Source organism: Python bivittatus, unplaced genomic scaffold (assembly GCF_059951505.1).
Source record: "Python bivittatus isolate LINGU-HERP-01145 unplaced genomic scaffold, Pbiv_v1 ctg000020_np1212, whole genome shotgun sequence".
Taxonomy (NCBI): domain Eukaryota; kingdom Metazoa; phylum Chordata; class Lepidosauria; order Squamata; family Pythonidae; genus Python; species Python bivittatus.
Window position 1 is genome coordinate 98270304 of NW_028277030.1, and position 24384 is coordinate 98294687.

General features: G+C 40.4%; 1 long non-coding RNA gene across 1 annotated transcript in view; it reads left to right on the plus strand.

Moving 5' to 3' along the window:
- Positions 1-3673: 3673 nt before the first annotated feature.
- LOC112540620 (uncharacterized) overlaps positions 3674-24384 on the plus strand; it is a 34058-nt gene continuing 13347 nt past the window's right edge. Inside the window, exon 1 of the long non-coding RNA XR_003084697.2 lies at positions 3674-3785. This is a non-coding gene — a long non-coding RNA (uncharacterized LOC112540620). The remainder of the gene's footprint in view (positions 3786-24384) is intronic.

Sequence of the window (24384 nt, forward strand, 5' to 3'; positions counted from 1 at the left end):
TCTACTTACGAACGCCCCTACTTACAAAATTTTCAAGATACTGCCAGCCCCAAAAATTTACCTCTACTTATGAACTCGCCTCGACTTACGAACTGGATCCGCGGCCATTTTCCCTGCTGCCATGCGGTCGCGGCTTCCTGTGGGCGAGATCGCGGTAGCAAGGAGATGTTCAGTGAGGCTTGTGGTGTGTTTTGTGGCGTTTTGGAAGGTTTTGGAAGGTGTTTGGTGTGCTTGTCAGCATGGCTCCAAAGAAAATGCAGAGCAGGCTTGGCAAGAATAAGGCTTTGAAGAAAAAAGTGACGATCGAACTGAAGAAGGACATTATAGAAAAGCACGATCGTGGTATTTGTGTGACTGATCTGGCCTCGGAGTACAAGATGGCGAAGTGGACCATCTCGACTATTTTGAAGAATAAAGATGCCATCAGAGGAGCTGATGTGGCAAAAGGAGTGACAATCTTAACGAGGAAGAGGACACAAGTGGTGGAAGAGGTGGAAAAGCTGTTGTTGGTGTGGCTGAATGAGAAACAGCTGGCAGGTGATAGCGTGAGTGAAGCTATCATCTGTGAAAAAGCCAGGAAGCTGCACAGTGATTTACTGCGGGAAAACCCCTCTACCAGCGCAGCAAGTGAGGAATTTAAAGCCAGCAGAGGCTGGTTTGAGAAATTCCGAAAGAGAAGTGGCATCCACAGTGTGGCAAGACATGGTGAGGCTTCCAGTTCTGACAAGGCTGCTGCAGAAGCCTACAAGAAAGACTTTGAGGACTTCATGAAGGCGGAAGGATACGTCGCTCAGCAAGTGTTCAACTGCGATGAGACAGGGCTCTTCTGGAAGAAGATGCCAAACAGAACCTACATCACACAGGAGGAAAAAGCACTGCCAGGGCACAAGCCCATGAAGGACAGATTGACCCTTTTGCTGTGTGCGAACGCAAGCGGCGACCTGAAGATTAAGCCGCTGCTCGTGTACCATTCCCAGACCCCTTGTGCATTCAGGGACCACATTGTGAACAAGGCCAGACTGCCTGTCATGTGGAGGGCCAATGCGAGAGCATGGGTCACAAGGCAGTTGTTCATGGAATGGCTGCATGAGGTGTTCGCACCCTGCGTTAAAAAATACCTGTCTGACAACCAGCTGCCTGAAAGGTGCCTTCTCCTGATGGACAATGCCCCAGCACACCCTCCAGCCTTGGTGGATGACATGGACACCGAGTACGACTTCATAAAGGTCAAGTTCCTCCCCCGCAACATGACACCTCTTCTGCAGCCCATGGACCAGCAAGTGATCTGCAACTTTAAGAAGTTGTACACAAAGGCGCTCTTCACCAGGTGTTTCAATGTCACCGAAGAAACATCCTTGACTCTCAAAGAGTTTTGGAAAAAACATTTCAATGTCCTCCACTGCATCAGCCTAATTGACAAAGCCTGGCAAGATGTCACCTGCCGGACCTTAAACTCAGCCTGGAGGAAACTGTGGCCAGAATGTGTCGCTGAACGTGAGTTTGAAGGGTGTGATGCAGAGGTAGTGGAGGAGATTGTGTCTATGGGCAAGAGCATGGGTCTGGTTGTGGATGATACGGACATAGAGGAGCTTGTTGAGGACCATAAGGAGGAGCTGACCACAGAAGAACTTGCTGAGCTCCAGAGTAAGCAACAGAAAGCGCTTGGCGAGGAGCATTCCACTGAGGAAGAGGAGGACGTGAGCAGTGATGCGATAAAATCCATCATGCAGAAATGGAATGAGTGCCAGGATTTCATTGAGAAGCACCACCCCAACAGAACTGTGACAACCAGAGCGTTGAACATGATGAACGACAACGTGTTCTCTCATTTCCGGAAGGTTATGCAGCGCAGGAAAAAACAACTGACTTTAGACAGGTTTTTCCCCAGAACTGAGCCTGCAGCTAAGAGGCAAAGAAGAGAGGAAACCCCTGAAGGAGATCTCCCCAATGTCCTTTTGGAGGGGGACTCTCCCTCCAAACAATAACTGCCTCCCCATCCCATTCTCCCTCTTCATACTGTGCTTTTTTTCATGTTTTTGTGGTTTAAAAATAAAATGCATATGTTTCAGAACTGTTTAACCGTATGTATTTACATTGAACCTTATGGGGGAAATGTGCCTCGACTTGCGACCAAATTCGGAGGGCGGGTTAGCCGTATTTACATTGAACCTTATGGGGATATTTGCCTTGTGGTGCGACCAAATTCGGAGGGTGGAACGGATTAACCGTATTTACATTGAACCTTATGGGAAAATTTACCTCGACTTGCGACCACCTCGACTTGCGATCAGAGTCATGGAACGGATTAAGTTCGTAAGTAGAGGTACCACTGTATTTGTTAACTGCCTCAATCTTACAACTCTGGATGTTATACATGGTACAGAGTCAGGTTACCTGTGGGACTGCCTCTCCCTAAGGACATCTCTCCTTCCTACCAGATTGGATATGATGGGCATGCTTCTAGTCCCTTCCCTTGAACATTGCCATGTTATGGGACCTAGGAAGCATGCCTTTTCCGTGGCAGCCCCTGCTCTATGAAACACTTGTCCCCCTGAATTTTGGCAGGCCCCCACCCTCCTAGCCTTCCAAAAAACACTTTAAAACCTGGCTTTTTCCCCCAAGTGCTGGGATAGGGTGAGACTGATGAGAGGACCTGGCAATGGTTTTAATATATTGATATTGTCTAATATATTGATGTTGTTTTCACTGTTGGTTGGGAGCCACCCAGAGTTGGATATAAGATGGACAGTTACATAAATGTTATAAATAAATTTAAATAAACTAAAAACAAAACAAAAACGAAGGGAAAAGCAAACAAAAATGTACATATATTGAAGAATGCCAAAAGTAAGGTTTTCATGCTTTTCCTTCTCAGAACAAGAAGAAAGGGGGAAGACAGATGAATCTCCCAACAGAACCAATGCAAAGTGGATTTATGAGAAAAGGATACAGAAGCTGCTTGGAAGAGAGTGAAAAGAATTAGATTTCTGAGTGCCACTGAAATGGGTGAAAAGCAGTGGCCTTTGTGGGGGGGGGAGATGAAAAAGTTCAAGGTGGCAGCTGCAACTGTGTGATAAAAGCCCTGCCCCCTTGTACGTGTGTAAGATGTGAGGTAGGGCTTTGACTGTATGGTTATGGCTGCCATCTAAACTTTTTTTGATGTCCACCCCCCCCCATGGATGCTCCTGGAGTGGAACTGCACCAAGCAGAAATATATGACAAAGAATACTTGATAGAATGATGAAATAAGAATTTATGGATAAGGAAAAATGATTATAATAGAACATTTACCACAAAAACATGAGGATTAGAGAAACGTATTGTATAATGTGTATAGTGAGAAAGGGATAGTTACAAAGAATGTGGTCAAAGAGAGCAAAGAACACTTAAAATTAAAAGGGATAGAGAAAATGAGGTTTAATTTTGATGAAAATGAAGAATATTATAAATATATGTGCATAAGGAAAACAAAGGATGAAGTCCTAAATCCAAAGAGAATGTTGAAACATTGTACGGCTGCAGGTGCACATGAAGTAACTGGAGAAATATTAAAATAAGGTTTTGGCTTGCATAGGAGTTGCTTTTGCGACTTGTTTGTGGGAAAACAGCATCTGTGCCTGGTGATTAGAAAAAATGCTGTAATTATTCCTGTACATACATACAAAAGGAAAGGTAGCACAACTAAATGCAAAAATTACCAAAGGCTTGTAATTACTAGGGAAGGTATCTGACAGAATTCACTTGAAAGGGTGAGAGAGGTGCAATGCAGCCAGGAGTATCTGCAGGTACGTGTGTGTGTGTGCACAAATCAGATTTTTGTTGTTTAGTAGGTCACCGAGAAGTGCATGAATATGAAAAAATAATGTTTATTGTACTTTTGTTGACTTAGAGAAAGCACATGATGAAGTGAATAGGCTTGAATTATGGAACGTTTTCCTTGAATATGACGTTTGGTTGTTGAATTTGCTAGGAACAGTGTAAGAAGGAAGTAAAGCCTGCCTGAAAATAAATGAAATGCTTCATGAATGGTTCAACAGGGAGAAGGGAGTAAGATAACATTGTGTTAGGAGCTCTTCATTGTTCAATGTATTTAGGAAGAAATGGGTAAGGAATACATGTAGTGACACTGGAAGTGTGTTGGTTAGGGGTGTGAATGTACATGTGATTTTGTTTGCAGCTAATACCATGCTGTAGGCTGAGATCCCAACTGCACTGAGTGTTAGACTGTATATTGCAAAAAGGAATATGTACTAGGAGGGACTTCAAAATTAATGTATCAAATAGTTGACAGCAAACATGGAGTGAATGTGAAGGTGTTTGTTACTCTTTTCATGTTAGTCTTCCTGTGGTTTACACTATTCTATAGAGGTTCTATAGAGGTTCTTAACCAGGTGCTTCCTCTTCTTGGATGTATCAGCAAGAAAGGAGATCTTTTAGGAAATGGCAACTCCGTTACAGTGTACCTAACTAAAGAGGCATCCAGGAGATATCTTTCTGGCACCAGGTGAAAAGGTTTTGATAATATGGGTATTCAATCAGTTGTAATTGTTATAGGTTTCACTGTATTACAGTTGTGTTTCAGCATGGTTGTAGAAGGGAACCAGGGTTGGAACTAAGTAGTACTTGCAAGAGAGATCATAGGAAAGCCTCAGGGCTGTAGACTAGAAGTTGAAAAAGAAAAGAAAATCCTGGCAAGCTGCTTCCATACTATTGCCAAAAAACCCTCCAGGGACTTGTCCATAAAAACACCAGAGACTGAGCTAGAGTTGAAGGAGGCTTCACCTTTATACACATGCTATCTTGAAATCATGAATAGAAGGAAGAGAGGAAGGAAGAAAGGCGTTATCTATATATACATAAAGATATGGGTGTATACACATGTGCACACACCCACACACCCTATAGCCAGTCCTATTCTCCAACCCGAGAAGTGTGGCAAGAGGAAAAGGAGCCTCAATGGCTTGCCATCTCCTTACTCATCATAAAAATCTGAGATCATTAGTGATGTCACTCAGAGGGCCCTGACCCCTCAATTCCCAGCAGCACTGGCCTGGGGTGCCAATAGCTGCCATAGGTTCACTGATTGCAGGAGGAAATGTATAAATAAAATGAGTATGCCAGAAGGCTCTTTCACTCCGTATGCCAAGTGGTTTAGAGATGGGGCAAGTAGTCATGACCTGTGGATAAGGGTCACGTGAATGAACTTACAGAGAAAAGATTCCCGGAGCCTCTCTAAAAAGGAAGAAAACAGCAAAAGAAGAAAATAATGATGAAATGTGTAAGTAGTAGCTTTGCCAACGAATCACATGGAGAGTAAGGACAGTACCCTTAGCAAGGTGTGTCATTTAAAAATAGACTTAGGAGGCTGAGTAAATGGGCTGACTTTAATGGACCTCAAAAAAGCAAATAAAATGAAAAGCCATTGTGTAACTGATAGTGGCATTCAGTGAGCATACAAGCAAAGTGGGTAAGCTGTAGCACCAAGTTGGATGAAGCGCAGCTCCATTGTTGGGCAAAGCTGGGCCCAAATCAAGTTATTCTAAGCAGAACAAAACAACAGGGCTTTGACAAAGAATACCATTTGTACAAGTCGTCTCAGGTCCAGGGGAATGATTGCAAAAACTACAAATCCAAGCACTGCAGAGAAAATCTTTTTACAAAGCCAGTAATGGAAGCAGAAGCCAGAGGGGAAAAATTGTATAAATCTTGAAAACAGGAAAAACACAATCCAAGTAACCTTTGGAAAAGTGAGCTAGGCAAAAGGAGTGAGGAAAATGGAGGTCTCGCTAATGCCAAGCCATTTAAAACAAAACACAATGCGGATATCTATTGTACAAATATAAAACAGGCATAGTCCATCCTTACATAAATAAATCCAATTCTTAACAAATACAAGCTCTGTTGAGTCACATCATGAAGGGGGAAGCCAAGAGGTGCTCACTGGCTCCACTCCATCTGCGATCACTCTTTCACTGCCCTCTGCCTTCCATGTGATGGAGGAGAGAGATTGAATCAGGAAGCCCGTGGCTTCTTCCAAGCTTCGGAAGAAAAGGAAGAGAACTGATTGCAAGAGTTGGGTGTGGCTATTCACAGGGCTTTTAAAAAACAAATAAATAAAAAAGCTGGGAGAGATCTCTTGCCCACCTTGTGCATTATAAACCCTCTCTAGTGTAAAAAATATTTTAATAATTTTTTGGGGAAAGGACTAGACCAAAAAACTTCTCAAAGCAAAAACTTCATGTGAAATTCTTCAAAGACTGAAGGTGGAGGGGGGAGGTTGATCTAAAGGAACATGTGGTTGAATTAATACTGGTCACAAATTATGTCTGCCTAGTGTTCATACTGTACTCCAAGTCTCCTCTCCCCCCCCCAAATGGACAGGGGGTCTAGGGAATTGGGCTACTATTTTTAATATACCAGGTGGTAGGTGTGGCTAAGAAGGTTTAGATTTTTCTTTCTTTGTTTTCAGTTTTCAAAGGGCTGGACCCCTCAAGAACAATTAAGCGATCATAGGGAGCCAACTTTTTAGAAAGGTCATGGAGAAGGTGGTGAGTGTCCTGGAGGAATCTGATTATCAGCATCCCTTCAGTCAGGTTTCAGACCTCTTCTGCTCACCCATAGCACATTCAGTCTCTTCTACCTGTTAGCTACGCGTGGTGGTCTCTCCTCTTATCCACCATAAGATAAGCCTCAGCCTCTCCATCCCTGCCCACGCAGCCTTTCCTCATCCACTATCTGGGTGCATTCTGCCTATCTCACCCAACCCTCACACCTCCATCCACCCACACCCTACCTACCTAAGCCTCTCTCACTCATTATACTTGTTTGGTCACATTTGCTCCTGGCCACCATTCACCATTCATCTCAATGGATGAGAAGGCTGCCCAGTTGACAGGGACAGTGAATGGAATTGATTTGTATTTTCCTAGGCATTACTGTGGGAAAGACTATTACCAGTTTACTTTTGTCTCAGTTCTGCTGTCCAGGTTGAGACCTTGGATGAGCAACTTCACAGTTCTTACTCCTCCTTCATGAGGAGTCCAAACTGAATTAAGATCAGCAAGTCTTTGAATGCAATATAGGATGCATTCAAATGAAAAAATTGTCATATGTAGTTTAGGACTTATTGGCCATCTATACAAGCATCAATTTTGTCAATATATTAAAAGTGCTTTCTAAAAGAACAGCTCTTTGCTCTTTCTTTTCCTAACTTCTGATTCTATGAGTTTATGTAGTGGTAAAGGAAAATGCGTTGTGCATTGTAAATTCATATATCTGTGGACAGAATAGGATTAGCATTTTACACAAGAAGTTACAAGATTCTGGAGGAGGCTGTATCAGGTATTTCTGGAGCACTTCAAGCTCCTAGTCTACCAGAGTAATATTTGAACTTTCAAACCATACTCAGTTTTATCATATCTGTATGCTACAAAGAATAACTAAATTGATGTTATAAGGTATTTGTAGATAAGCCTTTAGTATATCATTGTTGTGCCTTATATACAGAATTAGGGAGGAGGGGGAATCAGATGATGTTATCCTCCATTTGTAATTCCTACCATTTTTATATCATTTTTCTCATTGCAGAAATCCATTAAGGAGGGCATAATTTTTAGAATGCAAGGAAAGGAAAAGGCATGATTGACACAGAGTAATAAAATTGTCCCTATGTAAGGTACACAGTTGTTCCTTCTTTTCTATCACCACCTCCCCCCTTCTAAAATTCTTCAGTTTTGTATATAATAGAGCAGAAGTTACTTTGTGTGCCACGTTTGGAAGAGAGGTACTGTAGCTTTCTGTTAACAAAAGGAGGGAGAGTCAACCCCTATTACCACCACCCCATTAGAACTGAAAGGCAGGGAGCAACCTACTGGCACCAACAAGGTTCCTTTCCTCCCTAAAAGAAGACAACTCAACTGTAAAACTCAGAAGAAGAGGGAGGTGCAGAAAGAGAAGAAGAGAACCATGACTACATCTGAATGTCTGAAAATAGTTAGATGTAGGGTCTTTTAAGTGTGACAAAAAAAGTGGAACTGGCATTGGCTCAGCTATATCCTTCCCGCTGTATGAGTGAAAGAGAGAGCTCTGCCATGTCGCATGAGATGGCTCACCCAATTAGCTGCTCCCCTGGTAAATGGACTGATGAGTGAGTCCAATGAGACTCAGTCTTCCCAGCTGCTGTAAAGGACCTTCACATTATCCCTCTTCCACCCTGTCAAAGTGAGAAAAGAATCCATGGGGGCCTGATCAGTATTGGTGCCACCATGAATAGAGTCAGGGGAATTAAAGCTCCTTATCATCATCTCTTATGGCTGTGGGCTGGAGAGGGAAACTAAAGTGGCAACAGAGGCAGAATACCTAGAGAAGCCTTCTCTGTGAGCCCTCTCCAGGATTTCATCTCAAGAAAAGTAGTCAATGGGACTGTGCTTACTTCAGAAAAAAATTGGGAGAAATGATTTGGACCTTGCTGAAATATAGCACTTCTCTGCTATTCATTAAAGCAGCCCATCAGTTTTCAGGTTTCTGATCCACTGAATTACTAAAGTTTATTTTTGGTTTTGGTAACTTTGAGTCAGTTTTTGACTCCTAGTGACTGCCTGGACCAGTCCCTGCAGTTTTCTTGGCAAGGTTTTTGGAAGTGGTTTGCCCTTGCCTCCTTCCAATGGCCAAGAGAGAGGGACTAGCCCAAGGTCACCCAGCTAGCTTTGTGCCTAAGGCAGGACCGGAACTCACAGACTCCCAGTTTCTAGCCTGATGCCTTGACCCCTACACCAAACTGGCTCTCATTAAAGTAGTACATCTTTAATATGATGCTTAAAGCACATGTATCTACTAAATGAATCTGGACTGTTAATCTCGCAGTCCCAAATGGGAACAGATAGAAATTTAGAAATGTTCATCATATCTAAGCATGGTTCGACCTGAAACCAGAATCATCCAGCAGTTTTGATTGTGGAACCTTATCAATTTATGGAATACCATCCCAAAATATGGGAAAATAGATCAATGTCCATTAAGTGCTGCCAATGAACAGGTTTCAACCCTGACCTTTACTTGTCAAAATCTATTCAACAACCAGTTGGAGTATTAAAAAGATATCTTTAGGGCCTCTTAGTCAATCACTGCAGACATTAACAGAACTCTAAAGAGCATGTCCCCCATGGGAGGTAACCATAGTAACATGACACATTTATGCAGGAAAGGCCAAAAGGTGAACCTGTGTTTCCTCTCTCCAAAGTGCAAGGAGATGAAATATGAACAAGTGGAGTGGCCAAACAATGCTGGTGGTATATCAAGATGTGGTGATTTATGTGTTGAAGCTTGCTCCTGAGCAAGAAGTTAATTCAGTCACTACCACAAGCCTGGTAGTGGTATATGTAACCATACACCTTCCCATCTAAATTCCATTGTTTTAACATGCCAAAGAAGGCACACAGATTAATTTCCCAGTTCCTTTTATAGACCAACCAACAGGCTAGTTGAGTAAGACAGAGCTAGAAAATTACATTCGACCTAGTGATAATGAAACAGCAGAAGCTCCCATATTTGCACATAGATTCAAAAGCGTTTCTCTGCAAAGAAACCAGTAAAAACTATTTGTTCTGTTCTCTCTGTTCTTTTTGTTGCATTTTGCATTCCAATGGGCTGCCAGCTTTTTACTGGTAACGTTTTCTGATCATGGAGATAAACTGATGAGGATAACTTCCTCCATTCTTTTTCTGTATCTTAGACTGTTGTTAAAGGCACAGAAGCAAAGACGATAATAAAGCTTACATCCTCACACAATGGCCCATTATCCAGACTATTGCCCAGCTCTCCTTGAAAGCAGTTTCAGAAGCAGGGCCTCCAAATCTTTTTGGATTCTATCAGCTCCAACCTACATGGCCAGTGGTCCTGGGCAGGGGCACGCTGCCAGTTTGATAACAAGGGATTCCCCAGGTTCACCCAGTACAGAATAGGCCAAGAAAAATCCGTCCTTGGTGCTCTGGAGAACAGTTATCCCATTTCTCTCTCTCTCTTTTCTTTCCTGCTATTCATTCAGAACTGAATTAGTTGAAAGAGAGGCGAGTGATTCATGCTGCCAAGAAGCTACAGTATGTGCAAGTTTGTCCTCTTTCAGGTCTTCCTCAAGTACTCTCCCACTCAACATCCCTTATGCAGCTGTTGTAGTTTCTTGAAGAAACCTTAGTTTCTTCAACCCTGCAGACATGACCAGGCCTCTGTGCATGGATCATTTCTTGCCATTCCTCTGTGCATTGTCTCACCATCCATGTTTGCAACTTTAAATTTTATCCAATTATTTATTTTTAACAAGAAGCTTTAATAATCCCTCCAAATTTAACAAGAGTCTTGAGCACCCACAAGCCCCAGGCAGCACAGCTCTGATAATGGGTGAGAGGCATGATAATCGGGTGGCATTTGGAGTTTACCATTTCTGCACTTCTGGACTTTAAACAGTAGGGTTTTTTTTAATGTGTATTTGTTTTTATACTCATCTTATAACTGTATATGCAAATATTCTTGTGCATATTCAACTTTCCTTTTGCACTAACAAAAGGTCATTGCCATCAGTTTTTGGTACAAGCTATGATGATATCACAGCTATCATGATGCCATCATAGAAATAATGTATTTTTCAGTTCATGCCATTTGCAAGATGTCATGATATATGTAACATCCCATGCTCTTTTCCCATCCCATGGATGCCCAAGGCCATTACAAAATTGGCAACTTCAATTATCTATATTATTTCTGTTATGACAATTCATACCTATCAACTCTCATGAATTCCCAAGGCCCTAACATTTTCCAAAGTTTGGTCCAACAACAAAACTTTGCCACAAAAAAATCAGAAGTCTTCAATAACTGAAATCAAGCTTTCTTTGGACTCCTCCACATTGCTTATCTTAGACTCACTTTGTCTTGTCTTTGTCTTATCTCCTCTCCTTTTCTCTACAAGCTTATCCTGAGCTGGTTCGCTGGTCACCCATTTTATCAATGGATAGTTCTGCTGAAAGAAGCAGGGTCTTTTACACCGGTTAAAGGCAAAGGCAGTCTGATGATGGCAAAAATGGCAAATTAACAATTTCACCAATGGCCTTCTCTCTGCAGCTGAAGGCTGACTGTGCCCGCTGTCTACTTGCACAATGGCTAGGTGCAGAGCTGTGAGCTCTGGGAGTGAGCTTCGCTATCTTTGGTAAAGGTGTTATGAATGAAAGGGAGTTACAACTTCTAAAGATGTTTTCCTGACTATATTTCATGGGAATCAGGCCCAGTGGTGACAGAGGTGAAGGAACTGTTAACACTTTTTTTCTGAAGGGGTTGCAATGTTGCAAATTCAACTGGTACTCTCCGATTCTGCTTCTGTTGTTTAATTCTATTTAAAACAAAAACAGAAAACCATTACCTTCTTTCCTGGAAATAAGCATCTTTGAATTAAGTTGGACTCACTTCTGAACAGCCATTTCTAGGCTTGTACTCTGCAAGCATCAACTATTCTACAGAAAAAGTAGTTCCATAAAGGTTTTTTTACTGGCAAAGCAAAAAGGGGGAGTGGGAAGACCTGCTATGGGGTTATCCAGCAAATCTGATACTTAATTCTCAGCGGGGAGACTGCAAATACACACATACCTGAGAATAAGCTGCACTAAATCTAATCAGACTCACTGTGCTTAAGCAATCAGAGAGGAGCAGTTTTCAAGGAAAGCCCTTGCTTACTTCTGAGTAATAAGCTTTGTAAGAAATGTGTATGCAGCTGATACCCTTGTTTATTTGGAATTCCCTTCCTTCCTTTTTTTTTAAATCTCTATTTACTTTCACTTTGACCCCATCAAAATTGGAATATGGCTTTTGAAGCCATTCCCAGAATTGGTCTGGGTAAAGTGTAAATATAAGAAATAAACATAAATAAATCATGATTTGGACATCCTTTTTGGGTGGACTAATACAAAGACTATCCTTTTGAGGCTCAAGAAATGGGAACAGATAGGGAAGAATAAAAAAGAAACAAATGGGCAATTCTGCACATTGAAATATCCATGTCCCTATTTCTGATTCTGAAATGTTCTAAGTACCTCCTCTTCAGCCCTCAGCATGACATCGATTTAACAGATTCTCCATGGTGATTCATGAAAGTTATCCACTGCTATATAAGGGTTCCAGCTACAAAATAAGGAGCTGTCTGCCTTAAATAGCAGCTGCTCCTTTTTTCAGAAAGGCAGATGAAAGTGGTTTTGCATTTTTGGAAACATGGCTTGGCAGTTACATTTCTTAAGAATCTCTCTCCTTAAATGGATACTGCTTGACCTCATTTGAGCTGGTCACAGAGGAAGGCTATCATGCCAGTCTCTGAAAATAAATGCAATGACTCGGAGCATACATGTTTTTATTTGTGGCAATTTTGTGCGCCAATAATCTGTTCCCCAGGCAATCCTAACCTGCTAAATTGGCTGTTGTATGAGAATCTAGAATTGTATTGCCATATTGATTTGAGCAAATGAAAAGCCAGTTTATATACATTGTGTGTGGTTAATCATCCTCTCTAAAACACACATACTATTCTAGAACATTTTGACACTTTGAGAATAATGTTTTAATAGTGTTTTGAGTTAGCCTTATAACTTGGTTCACACATTGTGCTAGGCCATGGTTTGCTTAACTATGGTTTATTGAATAACTCATACCTGGCTAGATCAACTCAACAGTTAACCCCCTCCCCCCACACCAAAAGTCTTATGGCTTAATGTGACATCTGAACTCAGTCACCATGCCTCTTTGGGAAATTTGTTGCATGTTACTGTTTAAGCCTCAGTTCTGTTCTTGGGCTGTCACTGCCATTCCCTTGTTTTTCCCCCATCTGTTGCCTGTGCATATAATTTTGCTTTATGGGATTACTGGGTAGCAAAAGCTTTCTATGGTTCTCTGTTGCATATATAAGATAGTGGCTAACGTTGACTCTTGTTACATGCCAGCTGGCAGATACTGTCCGGTGTTGACTGCTGCCTATTAGGTACTGTACAAAGGTTGAGTGGGCCTTCTGAGTTATTGGAAGTCAGATGCTGATATCAATATTTACCGAATATTCTTTCATCCAAAGAACAGTTGCTACTAAAGGTGGAGAGGAAGATTCATGTTGGCTTTAAATAAATCACAAAACATGGCATCTGTTTTTATGGCTTTTGATGATGATGCTTGATGTCAGGCAGCGATCTCGCTTGGATGGCAAAATTACTCTTGTATTCACAGCAGGTCTTCTGACCTTTTTTGAAATCTCTAACCCCTAAGCCATGCTGGGATAAAATGGTTCATGCAAACATACTATAAAATCAGAAAAATCCATAGTCAGTCGCTTGTTCTCTATGGAGAACAATGTTGCTTGGAGCCAGCAGCCCCAAGATTAATACATCTGATGGTATTTCTTCATGGAGGCACATCTGGACCATTAAACAATATAGCAGCAAACAATTTTGGTTAGATCACAATCTGAGACAGATGTCGGCATGTTTACACTGAGGAACATCAACAGATTATATTAGATTGTTGCCTCATTATATAAACTTCATTAACATAAGAAATTTAGTCCTAGACCCCATCTAAATCTATATCAACTTTGAAATGGTTTGGCTCTCCCTCAGAGATTTTTGGAAACTGTATCTTAATGAGAGTGCTGAAAATAATTCCAATAGGAAACCCTTATTTGGCCTCCTGTTAAGCAAAACCTCAGACCCTAGAAGATTGTCTAACCATTCATATTTTAGCCAAGTCGGCCAAGAGCAAAATATTGCGTGTATCCTCACCTCCTGACAGGAGTGCTTCTGTTCAAAACACCAGCCAGTCACCCAGACAACTATGCCCTCCATCATAATACTCCCTTCTATCTGTTTCTCCCCATTTTTTGTTTTTTTCTTTTCCCAATTATTTTTATCCATCTATCAATGGTTTGCTGCCTGATTCCCTCTTCTCCCAGTGCTGGTGGGAGGGTCTTGGAGATTTCCCCAAGTATGCTTACTTTCTTCTCACTTTTCAATAACTCCACATTAATTTCAATCCTATTGGAATTCATTATCCCATTGCTATGCATTCATATCCTTGACAAATGGCAAGTGGGGGATCTTTGCATGAGGGCAAGCATGATATGCAGATGACCTTAAGTCAGTGTTGTCCAAACTTGGCCACTTTAAGATGAGTGGACTTCAACTCCCAGAATATATAAATATAGTTGTGTGCCTCAAATCTGAACTGCAAATGGACAAAAACACCCCCAGTAACTAAATCAATGGCCTGCACTCATTTTTTCTAACCAAGTTTGTTTTTTAAGCAACAGGATGCAGAAGTATATGCCTTTTTCTTAACCGTACCATTGCTCTGCCCTGCTAATCAACCAACTAATTGCTTGCCAGAACCTTCTTGTGATGAGTGGAGCCAGTTAGGGAAAGGAAAGATTGCCACATAATTAATGGACACTTTTAGAAGAGCTAGGAAGATTTTAAACCATTGCTGTCAAGCACCAGCACCATTAAAATAATGATAAAGAAGGAGCAGGAACCAGAGCAAATGGAATGCAACCAGGGAGGTAAGTGAAATCTAAAACCAGGGCAGTTTAGAGCACCATATGAGATCCGAGGCATATGTGCACAATGACCCTGAATAGACCTAGCTCACAGCTGTTGATAAATGGTGAATTTCTGTTTATTTATTTTACCTGCCTGTTGCAATATTGGCTAGGGAAACCTGCCCCACCAGTGTTGTGATTCCAATTTCTCATTTATCCTTGGTTTCCAGCCTCTCAAGAAAATCAACAATAGTCAATGGAACAATAATGGGAGAGGAGGACCAGGATTAGTGGTGGAACTTGTCTCTCACCAAGAGACATGTGACTCCAGAGCTGAGTGCTGGTTCCTAATGATTATTAACAAAAGCAATCCAGAGGATGGCAGGAAATGTGATCTTCTGGTAGCACAGCTTGCAAACAGTATCCCTGGCTAGAAGATATAACCCTTTAAAGGATTCCCTTTTCCCAGCTGCTTCATTTTAGCCCTTTTCATAGGCACAGTAGAAAAGTCTTATCCTCTTTTCTTTGTTTATACCAAATGTAACTTTCTCTTGCGCATGGTTTAAATAGCTGTGAGGGAAACTAGTAACCTGAGCATTGTCAAAGAAATGAGGCTGGATTATAAATTGAGGGCTGGTTAAACTGTGTGCCAAAAGAGTAATTCTGTAGATTGAGGCAAAGCCAGGCTTGCTGTAGAGTATACATTCTTGACTGTGCCAGTTACCATCCCTCAAATGGTATAAAGGTATGCTATTTGTTGGTTGCATTCATTCATTCATTCATTCCAGTTATTGAGTGTTGTGCAAACGCAGCCGGTGTGATTAGTTTATAATTCAGTGTATTGTGTGAATCTAGAAAGTTGAACTAATTCCATAGATAAATACACTGGGTGAACACACCCAGCCTCTCCCAAATAAGAACAGAAGAACCCTTGGATTCCAGCCACATTTCCTAAGTCTAGTACTGCTTAAATTCTACAAGACACAGAATTCTCATACATTCACACATTGCAGAAAGATGAGGTTAAGTGAACATGAAAATCCAAACCGAAGAGGGGGTAGGAGAGGGCTAGTTTTAACTTAAAACAGCCCTGGGGTCAGCCATCCCAGAAGAGAGATTTAACCCTGGATTAATCTCTTCTAATTGGCTGCAGAGAAATGAGACCTGAGAATATCCCTACAGAAGGGGATTAAAAAGAAAAATCACTTCTGCAGTTGCACTTGGAGGGATGGCATTCTTTGATCAGGCATAGATGTTTATTTAGTTTTTCATCATTTCAAGTGTGACTACTGACCAGCCTCTGCAAAGATCTGAGATATTACTGCCTTATGTAACTGGGAAAGCTTTAGACTCTATTGATTGTCTGCCACTGCATCATTTACCCAGAGTAGGAACTGAGTCAAATGTGTGATACTAATGCAGCCATTGTGTTTGTTCTGCTTTGGTGATGTTAAACTGCTTAGCAAACTGAACTCGAAATTCATTGCATCTTTTCATTCTCAAACTCATAGTATTAAATAGAGAGAAGTTACTTAAACGTGGAAACTGGTTCCTTTAATAAGTTGCAATTGGCTTTCCAAATCAATAGAAAGTTCCTGTGCTCACTTCTTACCTGTTTTCAAGAGCTGCTGGTCAACCAGCAGGCACTCAATTGTTTCTAGAGCAGTGTTGTCCAAACTTGGCCACTTTAAGATGAGTGGACTTCAACTCCCAGAATTCCCCAGCCAGCTATTCTAGAATGTTTAGGCTGTCTTTGAAATGGACAAGCTCTGCATTCTTGGACATAGACATTCACATTGCTTTGTGAGGTGCCTAGCATGCATTGCAATGAAATGAGCAAACCATTTAGTAAAAGAACAATTACTTGGTTGAGCAGAACACGCAGCAAAAGTGTGAAGTTTGGCAGATTTCCATCTCATTGCTTGACTTTTCAGAGCAAGATTACAAGTCAAACTCAGCTTCAAATGTGTAATTCTTTCATGAATGTTGGCAGCAGCCCCTGAAGTCTACCCTTTACACTTCAGGTGACTGCAGGACAGCACTTAATGATTTGAGAGACTGCGGAGGGCAGGACGCTGCTTCTGCATTGCCTAGGTCTTTTCAGGCAATTGGAATTTTCCTTTGCCATCAGTGTTTTGGATTGAGAGAGATTGCTTTGATTTTGAAATGTGTTAAGCTAACTTTAGGGTCTACTCAAATTTTAGTGTTTTCTAAAACCCAGGATGGAAATAATCAGATTACTGATTTTTAGCAATCATACTACCAAAATTCACAAGCATCACCACAGTGGACTTGCAGGAATCCTTTAATGCACAGCAGATATAGTCCTGTTGCTTAAGTAGAAGTACTATGAACTGAATACAGTGTACTTGTGTTAGAGGTGTGCAAAATGTTTTGCAGTTAACATTTCTGACCCCCAACCATTCCATGGATGTTGGAATTTTGGATGTTGAAATTGTTATGCTTCACACTCTTTAAAACAGCCTTCCCACAACCTGGTAGCCTTCAGTTATGCTGGACTTCAACTCCCACAATACCCCAGTGAGTAATAGGTTAGGAAAGGATGGGTGTCCTGGAATCTGGCTTCCGTGTTGTGGCATAAAGAACATCACTTGCTTATGCGAGAGTTTTGTTAAGTTCTTCTGTGAATATTGTTTAAATCAGCAACAAAAAACAGATAAAAGAAGACTTCAATTTCATGCCTACTTACTTCTGAGTAAGCCCCTTTAAACACAGTAGGTTTACTTCTAAAAATGTGCTTAGAGATTGAGCTATAGGATTTAAAATATATTTCACTTGATTATTTGGCCAGTTAATAAACCAACATCATAGGAAGGTAAAAGTCCCTGAAGAGGTTTATACTGTAGTCCCTTGACAAAATGTAAATGAGGAAAAGGAGGTTGTTAAGGGAACTGAAACACAGATGACAGGATAAAGGAAGAGACAAAGGAAAAGGTGGGAGAATGAATTTAATAAGGTTGGAAATTGAAAAGTGTTAAAGAAAAGATAGCAGGCCACCCCCGTGCTCTATATTTATCATCTTGGACACTTCAATAAGGAATAAAAATAAAACAAAGTGCATTGATGTGTGTGTCTACTAAAATTTTGTCTACTATTTTTTAATCTACTGTTTAAAATGGAGCATTGCAAAAATAAAATGAAAATCATAATATTCTCTTGCCAAAATCAATACAATTAGAGATTGGCTGAACTATTTTTAAAACAATAAATAAATAGCCCTTTTTGCTGGAGTCTTCTCTCTGCTTCACTCCAGGGCCTTTTGTCCTAACTGGTCTTAGGTTTTGATCCAAAAATACACGAGGATCTGCCAAACCACTAAATGGAACCAACTCTGAGTTGAATGGCAACTGAGCTGAGCAAACTTGTATGCAACAGCAGATTGATTTTATGATTATTTAAATCACATTTCAGTTTCTAGAAGTATGATTTGACAATATTTTAAGTTCAAATTCTATTTTCTTAGGCTGACCACACAGGTCACAAATGGGTCTGTTGGTTTTATAGTGGGTAAAAAGAAACATTTTAACACACCCCCCATATAGATTTCAGAGTGACACATATAAGATTAGAACCAAGACAATTCAGTGGTTGAGCACACACAGTACACAATATGATATTGCATCGTGTGTGAACCTACAAATGTAGTTAATATGGAGGCAAGAAAGAAATGGTTTATGCAAAATGGTACTACAGATAATTGTGAATCAGTTGCCTTCCCTTGCTCACCTGTGTTGCGTAAACACTAAAATCCAGTTGACTAGAACTAATGCCTGAATTCCAAGCACTCATTCCTCCAAGCAAATTGGTCAAAAGTGTGAGGATTTCTGCTACATTACTCACTGCCAAGGCCTGGCCATGCCCACTTCTGCCTGGCCAGTAGTGAAAGATTCAGGAATGTAATGATGACTTGTGAGTACAGTGAATCCTTCATTTGATGGTCCCCAACTTCAGCAGATTTTGAATGCAACAGACCATATTTCTGCTTGAACATCCCCCTGAAATAATGAACAAGTCCATTGCACTGGAAATAGTCTGGACAAGGCAGTTTATATTTACATTAATTTAATATTGTATGCATTATTAGGTCAATATGCAAATGAAACCACTTTCAACTATATCATTTATACAGATTTAATTGTTTTATGTTTTTATGATTGTACACTGCCCAGAGTCACTTGTTGAGATGGGCAGCTATAGAAATTAAATAAATTTATGCAATCTGCATTATACTATGGAAGAGGTGTAATTCACCACAAATTGCATAATTTGCAATTTAACAGACATATGGAATTGATGGACACCCATCCATTGGGCCATTAAATTAAGGTTTCACTGGTGTAAGGACTCATGGGATATCAGGCAGGACTGGGGCAAATATGAATTGACTGTATTCCCTGAAATGATGGCTCTCAATTTGGGTTAGAGTGTGTGTTGTCCCATCCCCAATTATGAAGCTTGCTTACTTATTTACTGGGATGGTGGCTGGCTGGTTAAAAAGGCTGAAACTGACTGGTGAATTTCCTAGTCTGGAGGAAGGAGATCTTCGATATTTCACAGAAAGCAGGACAAACTTCTAACAAGAACCAAACAAGCTGATTTACAAGCAGGACAAACCTATGCTTGAGTTTCACCAGAATTTGGTTTAAGTCTTATTATGTTAGTGAGGTTTGAAATATTCCACTGGCATGAGGAATATGTTGGTCCAGACAAGTCAATGGAATATTCAATCAGAGTGGCTGATCTTGGTGGGAAAATGGGACAAGGATAGGACATGGGACAACATTTGTATCATAACTGAATATAACTACAGCCATACCACATTCTTGATGGTGAAACTTTGGACAAGTTCTAATGCAAAGAATGTTCCCCATTAACTTCATTGGGAGGGGCAGAAATATATATGCAAAGACAAAGCATTAAATCACAGAATTCCAGCTCCAGGATATCATTCTCATTCAAGGAATTAAAACTCAGATGGCAGAGTGTACAGCATGCAGCTATATCTTTCTGGCTTCCTGTCACACAAATGCAGAACTCACAAGATAAAGTTTTATAGATAGGCATGGGGATCCACAATGATTTTAGGAGAGCAATTCAATGATGAGACCAATTACCCAGGAAGGTGGTAAGTTCCCCTACATTGAGTGGGTTCAGAAACTTGACATACATGTGATGCTTTGGTTGGATTCTTGCACTGTTGGATTTGATGGTGTAAATGGCCCCTTCCAATTCTGTAATTCTATTATGACCATACAACTTCTTCCTGAATATATTCAGTAAAATTAATATTCAGTGAACTCACCAACATTGCTGGTAATTAGTTCCACTGTTGAATTGTCCTTGTATGTAGGTGTGTGTGTATGTACTGTATGTGCATACATTTTTCCTATTATTAAGTTGGAATCTGTTATTCTGTAAGTTAAAACCATTTCTCCAAATTAATCAGCAAAAGTCCATTAAGGGTTATCAGAAATAACATAACTATTACAAACTATATTTATTTAACCCAATTTGAATCCTTCCGTTTATATTTATATCTTCATTTCTATTTAAACCTATACCCCTATTTCCTCTCTACAAATAAAATCTTTAAGACATCATCATCCAGTCCCAGTCAAAAAGCAATTTAACATTACCAGAAATAGCAACCCATTATGGATGATGATTTAATAATTAAAAAAGACATGCAAATAATAAACCAGAAGAGTGACATGGATACGTTTTTTACTCTAGATTTACAGAAGGAATTTGCTGAAGTTACTACATTGGAATTACAAAAGGGGCTTGACAAAGACGCCAAGAATTTTGAGAGAAGAGACAAAGAGTATGAGAAAGCAGATGCTTGAACTTTCTTTGAGAAATCTAAAGATCGCTGGGAGAAAAAAGAAACAATTGAACGTTGGTTTATTTGTTGTTCAGTCATTAAGTCGTGTCTGACTCTTCGTGACCCCATGAACCATATTGCGCCAGGCCTTCCTGTCCTTCACTGCCTCCCTGAGTTTGCTCAGTTTCATGCTCATTGTTTCAGTGATGCTATCTAACCATCTCATCCTCTGCCGTCCTCTTCTCCTTTTGCCTTCAATCTTTCCCAGCATCAGGATCTTTTCCAAAGAGTCCTCTCTTTGCATGGTTTATTTGACCAAGGTTAAAATAATGGGCCAACTGGCGTTCCTTAGCCAATGGGACCTGAAGCATGCCCATCCTGCCTGACCAGACTGAATGGGTAGAAACAATTGGGGAGAAATGGTCCCTCAAGTAATTTTGAAGCTTCCTGCATAACTGTTAAGAGTTCTCAATTTTTGCTACATCACTGAAGATCTCAGGGCAGGAAACATGCAGCGGCAAACATTACTAGATTGATATTTATTAGTTTAATTCAGTTATATAATTATTTTAAATTACTAACAACAATAATAATTTTGCATACATAATGCAAAGTCTGGTGTAAACAGGGTAGACTGTACTCTATAGGCAGAGAAAGTAATTACTATGTAAGAAGAATTCAAAGGATTTCTGTTCTGCCAAACTGCATTGGGCATTCATATTCAGGATGAACTGAATCTGTTTGCCCCATAATGATTATATGGATTCTTTGATCATACTTTCAATTTCCATAGAGATATCTTCACCTTAGTTTATCTTATCATGTATGGCAGCAGTGGTAGAGGAGATCTTAAAACCAGTTTTCCTGGCAAGCAAGCAAGCAAGCAAGATCTTTCAGCAGTTAGTTCAGACCAACAGATGGTGACCTGCCATGTAAGTACATATACTGAACTGCAGTCATAGATCTCATAAGTGCAGGGTTTAGTCCAGGGTTTCAATATAATTTGTACCTCACTTTTCACTAATGCATGCTTTAATTCAGCATAACAACAATGCTGACACGATAAAAACTCCTTAATCTCACAACACATGGACAGACTTAACCATATTTCAACTGGGAAACTGTCAGCATCTTACACCAAGCTAAATCCAAAAATGTGAGGGAATTCCTGGAAGCTTGGTATTCAGACAAGGCAGCTGTCAACAGGCACATAGAGATAAACAACATCTACACACTATTCAAAAGAGACAGTAGAACGGAAAACAAAAGACCAGAACAGCTCCTCACCAGCAATCATCACCCAGATAAGTAGAGATTAACCCCAAGATTATCACCAGACATACATTCAAGCAGTAAACAATACCCTAATCAAGGAACTACCAGAGGGGGAAAAAATAAAACCAAACAAAACCCCCACCCCCACCAACACTGGCAGGGCATGCCACTGTATATAAACAGAGAGCAAATCCCATTTCTCTCTAGCACTGAAGATGTTACCTAGCCGGGTAACGAAACATTTTCAAGAAAACAACCAAGCTCAGAGAACCCCAAGGACTCCACAGTTCAACCCTGAGCTACAAATATTCTCTTTTATTGGTAAAAACAATGAATTAGGTAATGGTCCACTTTCTACAGAAAAAAGGCAGTCTTTGCACTGGGGTCCCATGTCCTAGTCAAGGGTTCCACAAGAATCTTTTCAAGATTATTCAAGATGACATTAAAATTCCAGGCTGCTATAATTGTCAGTGATGCACATATCAGACCTCCCTTTAGCCAGCTATTTCATCATCCTTGCAGTTGATGCCATGTGCTAATGCTTTGGGAATGGAAAAAAAAAAAAAACCCTCCCACACTTGATTAAGAATTGACCCATGGATTACAACCTTTCTCAGTTAATTATTATGAAAAGCTCACCTCTTTTCCAAGAGTTCTCTTTTGGTTTCTGATGCTGGCAAATATTCAATGATAAATATTTGATCAACATGCGAGCACCTTATTGTATTATCTCAGTGAGCTGTAGTTCTCAGAAGCACTCATGACAGAAAGATAGTTGGAAATACGACCACTCAGTTACCCAAAACAAACACAGTCAAGAATAGAAGGGCTTTAGATGTGGAGGGAGGACAGCAAACTCATAAACATTTGAAAGAAACAAGAGACAGTGTTGACTCAATTAGAGAAGATCATCTCTATCAGAAGCTACTTATCTGAGCAGCTGCAGTCCTATATTCACTTACCTGGGAATAAGTTCCATAAGATTCAATGGGACTCATTTCTGAGTACTGTAGAGATGTACAGGATTGAACTGTGAGCAAGTGATCTCATATATTTCAAACCAGCCAAGAGTAATTACACTGAAATGAAAATTAAAAATGTCACAATGTTGCAAAGAACTCACACAGTTTCATGCCCCTCTGCAAGGCTTGCTGAAAGAGTAAGAGATTTAACATTAAAAGATGTAGATGCATCTGGAAAACAGGCAATAGTTGCTTGGTCTGGCAATGTTGGTGATGCATCTGCAGAATCATATTTTACATTCGAAGCCAGCAAAAAATATTTTGGGGATGTAATAATTAATAATGACATTTGACAATAAAGCTGGGCAAAACTATATCCCAAACTATGCAATTATTGCTTTGGCGGTATTCACTAGTGTTTTCCCCAATTAGGCATGCACACGTCTTGTGGCAGCAAGTAGTAGATCTACGAGTAAACTTTGCCTATACTTGAATAGAAATACCCATATGGTGGGTGATACTAAAATATCCAACCTTGTTTTAGTTGTGTCTACTTAACTGCATCAGAGATGGCTTTCACCTAGCAAAAGTAGCTAGGGAGGGAACCCAGAGGGAAGGATTAGAAGGACAAAATGGCTAGTTGTCAAGGACAGTCATGCATCAGAGATTCTGGATGTGCCTTCTCCCATCTGTCGTCACAAGATTTTATGTTCATTCCAAGTATCTCTATATGTACACATTCAGCTTCACTCTCCCCACATGCCCTTGAATTGCTGTAGTTAGACTGAAGTCCTCTTGCACATTCTTGGAAGCAAAAGTAATCTATCCAATGATTTTACTTGTCTCAACAAGCTTCAAAGTTAAACTATTTTCAGTGGTCTCCCATGACTACTGCATGAATGACAAACTGCTGCTTCCTCTTTAAGTTGGTTTGTGCCATGGCAAATGACTCCATAACAGACTCAGATGATGTTTGGGCACTTTGCCAGAAATGGATTGAATACCTCTATGCTCAGTTAAGCTCAGGTTGCCTCCAAGACTCTGCCTGAAATAAAGAAATCATAGTGTGCATGTAACAGGACATTTCTTCCTATAGAAGCCCACTCACCTGTTTATGATATTCTAGAGACCATACCAGCCTCTTGACCTAATCCAGCCCACCTCCACGTCTACCTCACAAATATATTTGGGAAGACATGGCCCACCTCAAAAGACTCCCCTAACGAATCTATTAGTGCTTTCTAAGATGAAATGACTTCTCTTTTGCCCAGGTTATGTTGATGTGTTGGCTTAATGGTGTCAGAATGAAAGAGAGAGAGAGAGAGAGGGTTGTAAACCAAAAAGCATATGGCAGCTGCAGTCAACCATATTTCGGGGAAAGGCTAGGCTGCTTTAAAGAGTGCTATACTCATGCTCTCGTGTACTCCAAACACCATTTCCTAATTATTTCTGAAGTGCATTGCATAACCCATATATATATATCCCTGGGGAGGATGGGCACTCCCACAGATGGAGAAATGACCCACTACAGAAAAGATTTTTTTTATTTTAAGAGAATAAAATTTTGATAACATGAGCATCATGCCTAGAATGGGATGAACTAACTCAGCACAAATCTAAGACTTACTGTACATTACAGTATGACGCTATCACTAGGAGAGAGATGGGTTGCTGGTTACTAGTGATATTCTGATACAACAGATCATCATGAAATGTTGAGCCACAATCATAGAATTTAGAAGCAAAAAAAC